The 13,178-nt window shown below is 38.3% G+C and overlaps 1 protein-coding gene across 1 annotated transcript in view; it reads right to left on the bottom strand.

Moving 5' to 3' along the window:
* Positions 1 to 13,178, bottom strand: part of CUL3 (cullin 3) — a 51,456-nt gene that overhangs the window by 37,461 nt on the left and 817 nt on the right. The gene's annotated exons all lie outside the window — the stretch shown is intronic.

Raw genomic sequence — 13,178 nt, 5'->3', positions numbered from 1 at the left:
ACAAGACATGGTCATGAAAGAAGCAATAAAAAGGTAACAGATGCCCACTGACATCTTGGCAGGAGTATCCAGAGTTTTACCAACCCTCAGGAACAGGAGGCACATGAATAGTACTCACAAGACTAGCAACTAGAGACAGCTGTTCATCTTTGAAGAAGAAACAGGCTATTGTTAATTCTCACAAGTTTTAACAGACTGTAAACAAATTTGCAGGACGTTTTTACTTTAAAAAAGTCATGAGCATTACTACTCAACTCTTCTACAGACTGGCTACAGAGTGTTTATCATGATCCTACATACTACCAGGTGACACAGAGAAATCTGGAAATTATGACTGCAGAGCAATGTTTCTCAAAATGTTAAAAACCACAACTGTCCCATGTCTCATTCCTTTCCTTTAGGTCTAATGCTCCAGAGCACTGGAGTGAGAACTCACTGAAATTACAGAATGCAAGTGTTCATGCTCTCTACCCTGAAGGAAGTGAGTGGGTACTGACAATTAAAGTTCGTTAGCAGCTCTGGGAGTAAACATTTGCACCTGATAATTGCACCCTGTTCTTCTCCCCCCATTTTCTTTCCATCAGCAGACAAACTGAGCAGGGCTGACTCTAAAATGGCCACCAAGTCCAAGAGGCTAGAGAGGTTCTTGAAACTAAGTCTTCACTTCCATGTCAAGACAGGGAATTCATCAAGATCCTATTAAATACTCTGTTACACAATAGCTCAGTATCCTTGACTTTATCCTTCCTTCTGGATGGAACTTGGCAGAGGTTATCCAGAAGAGGGAAAGAGCAGCACACTTCCTGCCTCAGAACTTAATCACTACTTGAATTTTTATAAACTCTTCCAATATTTTTAATTTAAACTTACAATGACAGAGATACATTGCCTAGCATTTGCTCCCAGAATATCTCTGAAAAATGGTATGTTAAGATACAGAACTAATATCCTCTAACTATAGAGCAGGTAAAAGGTACTCCTATGAATGACAAACGGTGAGCTCAATATTCAAGGTCCTCTGAATTTTCAAGCTTTCATCACTCTGTAGCAATGAGTTTATCTGGAAGAGAATACACTGGCTACATCTCATTGCCTAAGACACGTAAGTACGTCAAGAAACAAATGACCTGGCAACATCTACTTGCAACGAAAACATGAAATCTCTGAACAACTGAGAACACCGGGCACAAAATACCTCAACAGTGTTATCTGAATAGGTTGACTTTGACACAACAAAAAACAGTCTAGAAGCTAAGAGAAGGAGCACGAAGAAAGTAAGGGGCACCCTGACACCTCCTTTTGTTCTCCTGCATCTGGACTACTTCTCTACTTTGGCCATCTGCTGAAGGGGTCACAGAGAAGTCAGCAATGTGCTCCCCAACCTGACCCTAATATCCAGGCTTTTGCTCCTAGGTGATCTACAACAAGGGGATGATCCAGTAGTATCCACATCTCCCAGTAGTACCAGGAAATGCCTATTACACTACTATACTCCCCCTGAGAGGGTGTGTGTGGTGGTGTGGAATTTATACCTATAGTTTGCTCAGGGCATCTCTCAGTTACCATTCATAACACTGAATATTGACTGTTTTTAATATCTGTCTTGTCTTCTTCACTCATCCCTTGAAATCCAAACCTTAAGCCTTGTTTGAGTGGACAATCTCTACACTAAATTCCCCCAGATTCCTCCTATAAGGAGTATTTATGGCCTGCACCATGCTCCACTCCAAGCTCAGAAGATGAGCTGAGCTGCCAAGGACCAAGAGTAATCCCATAAAGGCCAAGGGATAAATCATCTCTAGTCTGAGCCTAAAAAAAGGTCAAGCCTCTGTAGCATAAGCAGGGCTCCAGGCCAACACTCAGTCAGAAGCAGAGATGCTGGAATCACAATATCCACCTCTCCTTCCCAGCTGTCAAGCTTGACTCAGCACCAGCAAGCAGAACACACAAGTCAAAAAAGGGAATCCTCTTTGTCTACTGAAGCATCCAAGAGCTGCAGGATTTCAGGCGAAACTCTGCCCTTCTCCACATAAAGGAGTTCTGCAGCAGTGAAAAGCTCTCCTGCCAGCATGGAGCGGAAGAGGTAAGGAGATTAAAAAGTGATTGTCACTTAAAAGATGGAGTTGTACCTCCTGTGTGGTGACTGACAGATCTGGTGTACCTCCAAGGCATTGTCTCACAGCACTGCTGGCCTCGTCACAAAGTGCTGCTTTGGGGTGGGGGCTTGAAGAGGAAGGGGTTTGGTTGGTTGGTTTTGATAAGCTTTACAGCAAACTGTAATATCCTCCTGGAACTTCCTTTTCTAGTCAACCTAAAGCTTAGGGAAAAACATTTGCTCCTTGTCTCAAAAGGTAACGTTTCTCTGCATTCCAGGTAGACCTGACAGGAGCTTCACCACACAATAGCAATTTAACACTCGATATGAAAAGTTTAAAACAAGCCTGTAATAAAAAATGTCATAATGCAGCAACAGTTTTGACATGTTTAGGAGACTCATTTCACTTGCGTATTTTAGGAACCAATTCAGAAGAATGAGACTAAACCTGAGCTGCCATCATACCCGAGTTAGTCTAGATTTCAACATTTAATACAATTTCTTCTTTTTTCCCAAATGCCAATCTTGCAAATCTGTCAAGCATAATATCCTGGGGGGAAGGGGCAAAAAAAAATGAAAAAAATAACTCCTCCCAAACACCTGTTCAATCTGAACTGTGACTATGAACTATGTAAATCTGAGCAATCACCAGACACTAAATACATCTAAAATTGAGTTTCATTTCTTAAAAAAAACATGGAAAAACAATGGAGATAATCTGGAGAGGCAGACAACTAACTATAAACTGAAACACAAAATTACACAGTGCTGAGCATGTGAACAGAGACATCTTTCCATTTACAGACCTTCACACACACTTTCCCAATACAAACCCCTACAAGTGCTTGTAACTACTAAGGAGCAACTATAAGAATTCATCACAAACACAAAGACTAAGGTCAAGAGTCTTTCATAAAAGCATATCCCTACTTTAAAAGACAGAGCCAGAAGAAAACAGCAGAAGCACTGCATGTAACAGCACCTGGTTCATTCAAAACAAGGTCCATGTGTATTCACAGCTCTCCAATACCATTAAGACTGTCTGATTTGCCAATTTTTTCAGTTTTTCTATTACAGATGCAGACTCTTGCAGAATACACTTCAACTTGTGGACAAGAATTACCAAGCCTTCTGCTCTCCTATAGATCTGGTAAGTGTAGTCTGCTACATTCCTGTCCAAAAATCAATTTCCAATTTATAATGCTCAACTTCCAAAATGCACCTTCAAATAGTCACTCTCATTTTAAAAAAGCAGAATATTACTTGTCTGAATGGGGCAATGAAAAATGAGTCATAGCTCACCAGCTTCATTTTTCATTCACTTAGTGGTATATATGGATTCACACAGACCAGTCTTTAAGGTTCTGTATAAAAACTATGTCAGTAAGCTAAGTAGCAATGTAGGATAATCAAAGTCAGTGAATACTGAGTCTAAGATCAGTGATACAAAGCTTAACTATGCCTCTTATGCAGTCTTACTATATTTTCCACAAGACTCAAACTCCTTGAAATACCTGTGTGCTTCAGTCAGCAAGGACTGAGCTCCACCAACCTTCATCAAGGTTGAATACTGGGGAAAAACAAAGTAAACAGACCAAAATTAGTTCTTTTTTTAAAACAAAAACATTCAAAGATCAAACTAATTACACTAGGGACTTTATACTAGAATTACATCCTTTGCCCAAAAGAGGACAGCAGAATAGTATTTAATCACAACTACAAAAATCCAGGGTTTTATCTTTTTCCCTCCCAGCACCTGCAGACAAACATAAATGCCTTTTCAAACACCAGAAGGCACGACCTATAAATAAGTAAATCACTCCCTGTCACGGTGCAAGCTTCTGCCCCCTTGCCATCAGATTATGAAGCTTGTTTTTAAAAAAAGTTGTATTGAAAACAGTTAACTGGTTTTGTCCAAGCTACTAGAAAAACTAAGTTGGTAAGAGGCTAAATATAGGAAGTTCTAGTTCAAAAGATAGCTGTCACTGCTACAGAATGGAAGTGCTTGGACAGCTAAATTAGCAACACTGCCTGTATTATTCACCAAGGTTCTTTTAAAAACATTCAATGCCATTTCCACAGGGTTCATTACTATAGTGCCTGAAAATGGAGGAGGATTCTAAAACACCTATAATGAAACTACTTATTTCCTAAGAATGCTTCAACCTAACAATAGTAAGGACAAACTGTCTGTATTCTGAAACTTTTCTTACTAATTTGGAAATTGTTGGAGTTCAAGTCTAGATCTACACTGCCTTTTCAAAAGGTCTGAACTTCAACATTTTACTTTGCAAGGTAAGAGATGCATTCTGAGATACGAACTTAATTTTTGGTTTATATCAGTGCTTGCACTGATTAGTTAAGGTGCAAATAGCACCAGTGAGTAAAAGGCAGTAGATCAGGTCAACACTGCTTAACTGAAGGAAGAAAAACAACCTCAATTCTGAATGAAACAGAGGAATGAATACAAAGCTTTGACACCAAAAAATAAATCTACTTGCTCTCTTCTGCCCAAAAGAATAAAAATTAGGATCAGTATCTCGAAGACTAATGACAAGTATGGAGTCCTTGAGTCCCTTCAGAAGCAACAATCCTAAAACATGTTTCTTCAAATTAAAGCCACAGAAAAAAATTCTGAAAGGCTTATGTAACAGCAGGAAAGATGTTCCTGAAAGTGATACAATAGCTTTTAAGTTTCTGTCCTAAACAAAGTCAGTGTTAAAAGAAAATATTTGAACCCAGTTAGAACAGCAGAAATGCAATGAAGAAGAGCTGGAGCTGTGTGAGTGAATCATCCCTCCCATCTGCCAGCAGGATCCAGCAGGAGCTGTAGAAGGCGTGGGCAGAGACAGGTACTTCTGCACTTCAAGAGCTCAGCTGGGTGTCTGCAGCTGTCAAACAGGCTCCTGTCAGAGGTGAAATGACAGACAGCACAAACAGTGGCACCAAATTTTATAAACTACTGGGTATGCCTTTTCCCCGTTTAGAACTAAGCGACAGATCCTAAAAATATCATTCATTTAGCATCTTACTGCAATAAAATCTCAGCCAGGGATGTGCTTTTCAGAATCTGAGGGCTACGTTACTATTAACAAGCTACCACTAAATAAGTTTGACAGCAGATTTCCTCAAAAAAGCTTATTTGGGACAGCTGACCATGTGCAGGCTCCGACACTGCAGCAGAAGGAAGCTGGCTCATTCCTCTGCCACTGGAATTACTTCCAGTTTACTGAACATGTAAGAGCAGAAAGGGAAGGAAGGCTGTTTACCTAAAACTAGAATTACTAACAAAGATTAAAAACTGCTGGAATGCTCAAATTTCAGTAGATTTAGGTCCCTGACTCTCTTTTGAAACCCAGGTGTGGGACTGCAATGTTTCAGGTCATGTGAAGTACATTGTCTTGAAAATGTAATCATGGGCCACAAGGTCACTGTCCACACCTCAGCCTGCTATTCATGTCACTCCTAACACAAAAGTAAAAATTAATACTTCTTGTAGTTATTTTTACTTTAAGTCAAAACAGTTTAAAACTTCCATTCAGCTTGTGATTGTACTTTCTGGTAGTTTTAAGACTATCATTCATAGGGATGGGGCAAATCTTTCGTATCAATAACTTGTACAACATTAACACTGTAATGACTTGAAAGCATGATGGAGATAAGAAGCACCAGGAGAAAGAGCAATGCTGTTTTGCACCTCCTTTTTTTCTGTGGAAGCCACCCAGTCTCCTCAGGTGTATCATTGCTCTAAGTGAAAAAAAAAAAATCTATTACTTCATTAACTTCAGCCTTGACCACCTGGATTCAGTAAACTTCCCTGAACCACAAATGGCCCATTCCTTCCCCACCCAACGCAAATCCTGCAAGAATTAGTTCTGTTTGGTTGTTATTTCCAATTAACCTACAAGATCTTTGGTGTTCTACAATTGTTCAAAAATCAACACTAATTGAAGAGGAAATCTGTGTGGTTTATTTCCACCAATTTTACAGGCCACAGATGCATTTCCCAAAGCCATTTCAAAAGAGGGAACACAAGGCAAAATTTCAAGGGGATGAAGCAAGGAGTGGGGGCTGAAGGGACTTTACAGTCTTTGGGGGCTTGATGACAACTCCTTCATAATGCTAAAAATGTAACAACTTTAGAAGTTTGACAGTAAATAAATATTAAAGATCATTTTTTTTCTCAGCTTACTTCAGGAAGGAAGATACACTTAATCAATTGCTTACACATTTACAGATAATCCATACAGCTTGTGTGCTGACAGCTGCCTTTCTCTGGGGGATTTCTGCATCATACAGTACATGCATCATGAGGGGATGCACAAATAGGCAGTGGTTGGAAGCAAGACTGATGCTGAAACAAGTACAACAGAAAAACAAATCCAGAGCTACACATGGAAATATATATCTATATATATATATATATAGAGAGAGATCAAAGCACAGGGCTACTCAGATGCTGCCAACACTTAAAAAAAAAAAAGAGAAGTGAAGGGAAAGTAAAGAGATGAAAGTAAAGAGATAGTATTTATTTCAATAAAGAGTCTACACATATAAAATGTGAGGAAGACATGAATAGCCTGTACTCAAACTACATGTAAGAAATTATTATATAAGCTACTCAATTTTAGATCATTCACATGTATGATTTAAATTACATTCATTTATGTTGATTCTCAGTACACAACCAAAAACTGTCATTTCTGCAAATGCACCTCTCATCCATAAGCATGAACAAACAAAGTGAGTTATCAGCACACATTTTGAATTATATTATACTTCATTTAAACCACAAGCAACACAACTCCAGCACTCAAACACTACTTTTAATCACAACTAATAGAATCTAGGCAACTCCACAGCAAGCACCACCCAAATGTAAAGGTTTATTACGGTTTTGTCCTCCTTGCTCTACTTGGGTATCAAATATATTTTCTTCCTCTCCTAAAACACTGTGTTAAAATGTCAATATGGACATTCTTTCATTAAGTCACTTAACAGCATTTACTTACTCTGATATGCCAGTACTTGCACCCTCACATTAGTGATTTTTAAAAATCTCCTGGCTTTAATTCAGAAAAATAAAATAACCAGATGATAAAAAGCATGGTTGGTCGTGCTAAGTTTTCTACTCTGGTACTTCCCTGCTCCTTGTTTCCACAAGACTGACTCAGAATGAGAAATCTGAGCTCACTTTTCAAGAGTTGGTTTTCCACTCATACCGCTCCTAGAAACCAAAGATAACATCCAGTGATCTTCTACACAACGTCAAGAACCTATTTTGGAGTGCAACAGAATCACTGTGAATTTTTATGAATGGACTCAATCAAACCAAGCCAAGAAAATCTGCCCCAAGCTTATCAGACACTGCAGATCAGCTGCAGTAATGAACATTTCCAAGCACCTGCACTATGACTACCTGTCCCACAGATCAAAACCAATTACTTCAGAATACATTTTTTTAATTCTGAGAAACACTGCCACTTCTGCTTTGTAAAGCTACCTAGGAGAGATTAAAACGAAAAACTCTGGAAAATAGTGGTATTTTTTCTAGGAAAAAACCCTCCTATTTTTATGCTATTTGCTGTTATTGTAGCTCTTCATGTAGAATACAAAAAGCTCTTGGCCACTTTTATAGCAACACTCAGAAAGCCCTTTTACCCATCACTGCCAAGGGAAAAAATAGTAATTCCTGAATAATGCACTCCTCTACAACACAAGAATGAGGGGGTGGAGAAACATAGCAAGCCACTTCAAAAAACTCAAAATGATTTAGCCAGTATCAAAATCTCCACAGAATGCTGGTGTTACTTCATACTCTTGCATAAAAATCAAGCAAATTTCCAATACAGGCAAGACCTATGAACAGCAGCACCTTTTCCAAGTACAGAGGCACCTACTCCAAACTTACACCAACTGGAATGACGATTGCTCACAACTTAAAACCCAACTAACAAGGAAAACCAAGAAAATTTGCAACTGAAACCCAAACATCTGCAGAACCTAGGAATTCTAATGAGATCAGGTTAGACCACAACTAAAAGCTAATAGGTACAGTGTGTTAAAACAACCAACCCAGCAACAAAAACACACCTACAATTATTCAAAGTCTATGCTGGAATTAGTGTTATCTCTTGAAAACTCTAAATGCACCAATAGGGCAGCTCAGTCTGCTCACTGCATTTCATTTAAAAGAAAAATGTATGAAAACTGGAAGACCTTTTTAAGATTGACTGTCCAATAAACAGCAAGTATTTTTTATTTTTCTGTAATTCACATCACACCACCACCTTTTTCCATCAGATAAGTGGGGTTTTATTTTTTTGGTCGGTTTCATTTCTAGGTTTTAAACCTACTAAAATTTAGTTGTGAACTTCTTACTACTCTATACACGATATGTATACACAAGATGCCCTTATAAAAACGTTTGCTAATACAAAGCAATGAGATTTACAAAGCCAACCATGTAAAACATGAACTAGGCGGTCCTAAAGCACTCAGCAAGTTCACATTATTTTAATCAGAGCTGAGAAGCCCTGCAGTAAACCATGCTCTGATTCTCCCCTCCTCCCTCCCCCTGCCTCTCCATTCACTCACCAGTAGAGCAAGCGTGCACTAGGGGTTAAGGCAAAGCAGAAATAAATGCATTACATATATAATCTGAACACTGAAAAACTTATCTGTCTTTAAATGTGTTTTCTATGGTTTATCTGTTCTACTAAGATGCTCAAGACACAACATTTACATCAGCCTCTTAATTGACCTACACATTACGGGCTGAAGCATCTACTTAGCACACCTCATCTCAACTTGCAGCATCAATCCTCCAAGTTTCAAACCAAACCAAAGAAGGAGCCAGAATTGCCCAAGAAAAAGAGAAAGCCTTCTGCCTCCACAAAGCCTAAATCAAGGAGCTGTTAGATCTGAGGAGAAAAGAGCAGTAGCAATGAAAATAGAACTTTAGAGAACTTTGAGGAAGTGGTAGTACCAACTGATAAACAGAGCTGAAAGAAAAAAACCTGCCTGCCTTTTTTGCACCAGGTTTAGATGAAATGAGAAAAAAACCTTTTTTGCCTTTTTTTGCACAAGGTTTAGATGAAATGAGATTTTTCTTTCGTAAAAGCATTTCATGTAAAATGAATCAGAGAAGCTTTTACATACAGATATATATATATAAATATATATATACACACACACACATTCACACACACTCTAAAGACTCATATTACCACAAGTGCACGTGCAGGATCTCTCTAAACACTTTCCAGAATTCATATTGTAACCACCTAAGACCCAACTACTTGGATAATTCTGAGATACAGCAAAACACTATTTTGTAGTCTTGCTCTAGAGAGGAAACATAGCTCTGCTGGAAACAAAAATGGCTAAAAGCACTCAAATACACCCATTCAAACCAAGTAATGACACTTGGGTCATGCTGGTTTTCAGATAGATCTGTCCAGTCAATTACATGTTGACAACTGACATACTGGACTGGGAGAAGGATGACTTCTTGCAAAAAAAGTTCATTCAACACATTTTAAGATTACTTGTGTAAGCTTTGAACATCAATTCCCAAAATGCTTTCCAAATTCACACGTATTGTTTATTTCTGCAAGAAACTTTTTCCCTTTGTACAGCTTTTCCATCAAAACATATTTAAGGCTTCTATTTTCCACTAGTTCAACAGTCACATCAAACAGCTCAAATACACTCGGAAGAGAGATTATTTATACACGTTGGGACTCTGTTATAGACATCACATTTCTGCAAAAGTTTAAAGTGCAAATCTAGCATTCTTTGGCACCACTTTTCACAGATCAACTAAATCACCTTAAAATTAGATTTGCTGCAGCTTTTGAAGTATCCCTTTAGCAAGCAGTAAGGGGCTCACTGAGGGTTACACAGAGTGACAACAGGAGACCCTGAGAGTACTTGTGAAAACAGGGAAGAGAACAACCCCAGATACTTCTCCAAGACAGATGAAATCAATTCATACTTTGTGGGAGTATCAATCCTGCATCTTCACGTAATGCACACACCGTGTAATCAGCAAAAATAGTACTGTAGTCCTCCAAATAACTTTAACAACCATAATAATTAGTGTTCAGCACATTCCTATCTGTTGCAGCGCACGTGAATTTGAAATAAGAAAGTTTAAAGATAATTTAAGAAAAAAGAGCTTCCACTCAGCCCTCTTACACTGTTCCATCTCTGGCTACTCATTGCTATCTGGACTTTATACAAACACAGAACAGCAATTGATTATGATGGTGTCAAAAGTACTGTAAGTAGCTATTGAAATAGCACAATGCAAGTCTTCTACAGTGGCACAGAAGATCACTTAACCTCAGCACTCTGCTCTATTAGATATATAGTAAATTGTCATTAAAAATTATTTCTTCTATTCTTTCTAGATTAAAAAAAAAACCAACACCCAAGTGTGAAGTCTCTAAAAAGAACAGATGCTCATTTGGTCTCCTTCTGATGCAAAGATTATCACTGTCTTTAAGTCAAATTCAACATGATATCACATGGAAATTCTTTTTTCTAAGTTAGCTGTTTAATTAAGACATGCATTTTTTTTCCTGTTGTGAACAGAAAAATTGGTTAATGTACAGAACACTGTTTTCCTCACCTACTTCTGATCATTCTAAAACCCATCTCAGCAAAACTGTATGCCAGGTACTCAAAGTCACTGCCCTTGAGGTAACAAAAGCACAGAGCTCATTGCAGGAACTAGCAAATATTACCAAGCAGTTAGGATGACAGGTAACCTGCCAGCAATTTCAGGAAGTAATAAAGAAGGAATCTAGAATAAAACTAATTAAAAAAAAAATAAAATCTCCAAGTACAATATTTGGGATGTTCAAATGTTTTGCTCAATTTCTACTTGATTTCTAGTAACTTAGAAAAAGAAAACTCAGGAGTAGCAACATCTTGCAAATTACTAAATTCCCTTTCCTTTAGCTCCTGTAAAACCGAATAGTAACAGAAATATAAAAACAAATATACTATGAAAAAGAGGAAATATTAAAGAGACAGAAACTACATGGGAGTCGTTTCCATCGTACTGCAATGCTCCAGGAAACTTACCACTTCAATTTGGCTACTTCTAGTTAAATATAATTGCAAACAGCTAACTCCATGCAAGCAGCAAACAAACCTAAATCAAGTGCACCTGGTGAGAAAGGTGATCAGTAAGAAGACAAATGGAAGCAGCTGCCAAACCATCTCTAAAAGCACTCTTAATTCAGAACTGAAGAGCAGAATGACCAAATTCGAAATAAAAGAGTGAAGATGAGTAGCTTGAGTACAAATACCACTTTGTAAATACTGACTCTATCCCACAAACAAATGCAAACTCATTGACATGAATAACCCAACTGCAGTCACTACCACTACTTGTAGGACAAAAGCTACACAACCACCTGGGCCTCCACAAAACCTGCATGAAGAGTTTTACATGAACAGTGACTACTGCCTTCTCCAGGTATGAAAAAAAAACCAAAACAACCCAAAATTCTCAAAGGAGTACATGCTTCTCTTCTAAAAATGCTTTAACAACAGGATGTCTTTGTAAAGAAAAATCTATTTAAGGGAATACCTGAAAAACTGCTGCTAAAAGATGGCACTAAGCATTTAGGATCTATAGGCCTTCTTATCTATTTCCTTACTGAACTATTTTAGGGTGTTTGGTTTTTTAATTATTTTTAAACTAGACATACCTTAAAAGACAAGAAAGTCCTAGCAAAAACAGTTTCAGATAAAAACAACCAAGATGACATTGTTTATGTAGAGTAGGGCTCTGTCTGAGCATTCCTCACCCCCCAAACCTAACTTCATGTGCCCATTTACAAAAGTGGTGAAAAAAGTAAAACAGAGATTAAAGTTTATCCCATTGTTAAGTCTACCTTTGTTGGCTGACTACTATCTACATACTCAGAGTTGGAATACATGAATCTGCTTATGATATTAAAAACCTGCTGTGTTTCTTGTAGTTTGCTATAAAACACACACACTGGTTCTGTCACTGCTTTATTTTTGCACAGGTTTTCCCAATTTCCCTGGACATGCTGCACTAAGTCTTTTAATTCCTGTAATCCAACACTTCCTAACAAAATTTACATGTTTAAAGAAATAAATGGAATTTGGAGATCAAATCCGTTCCACCAGATCACATCCGTAATTCCAGAGACCACGGGTTTCTTTTGACTTTTACCAGTAAAGACAAGTCAATAATTAAAAGTTGAGGAAAACGGTGTAAAATAAGATTGCTATGATTAAGGCAGCCGCTGAGAATACAAAGAATTCTCTCATTTAAGCAGTGAGAGTTTTGATGAAGCAAATATATTGATATATTCTTTGCCAGTGAAATAAGATAAACAGGTATGGCCAGTTTCGCTATAAAGGCAAGGCCCATAACTTCCATGCTACAGCCTACCGGGATCAGACATAGCATCAAAAAAGTTACGCTAAACCTTAAAAGCCAATGACTCAACTAAGTATCTTCTTTTTAACATACACACCGGTGAACAGACACACACACACACACACTCTCCGGCAATCCCCTGGCACGCTGAAGCCCTTCTATTTCTCTCCTTCCTCAACACCACCAATAGCACCGGAGTTATTATTCTGTTTTAAGCCGTAATTGAACCAACTGTCAAGACACAGCGAGCTTTAGAAATCAGCATAAATCAGTAATCTGGCTCCTTCCCCTCTGTAACTCCAAGAGATGGCACTCTCAGGGCTCTGCCCAACACGCAGAATTACCTGCTCCTAAATGTTTACAGTAACATCTCCCGAACTGCTGGCGTTTTGCCACCTAAAATCTTATAATCACACGACTCATAAAGTCTTTGAGGGAGAGGAGAGTGCCATAAACTCACCAAGAGGAACCTCTCCAGAAGATATAAATAAATAACACTCCTCCCCCCTTCCGGGGGCTACCAAATTCTGTTTACTAACTATAACCTTCGGCTCCCTTCTCCGAGGCCTTTTCCTTGAAAACAAAGAAAAAACCCCCGCCCCCACCCCCCAATGCCCTACGTGTATTTTCATCATTGATTTGTTTGACTGA

This window comes from Calypte anna, chromosome 9 (assembly GCF_003957555.1).
Source record: "Calypte anna isolate BGI_N300 chromosome 9, bCalAnn1_v1.p, whole genome shotgun sequence".
Classification (NCBI taxonomy): Eukaryota; Metazoa; Chordata; class Aves; order Apodiformes; family Trochilidae; genus Calypte; species Calypte anna.
This window is presented reverse-complemented; position numbering and strand designations above follow the sequence as displayed.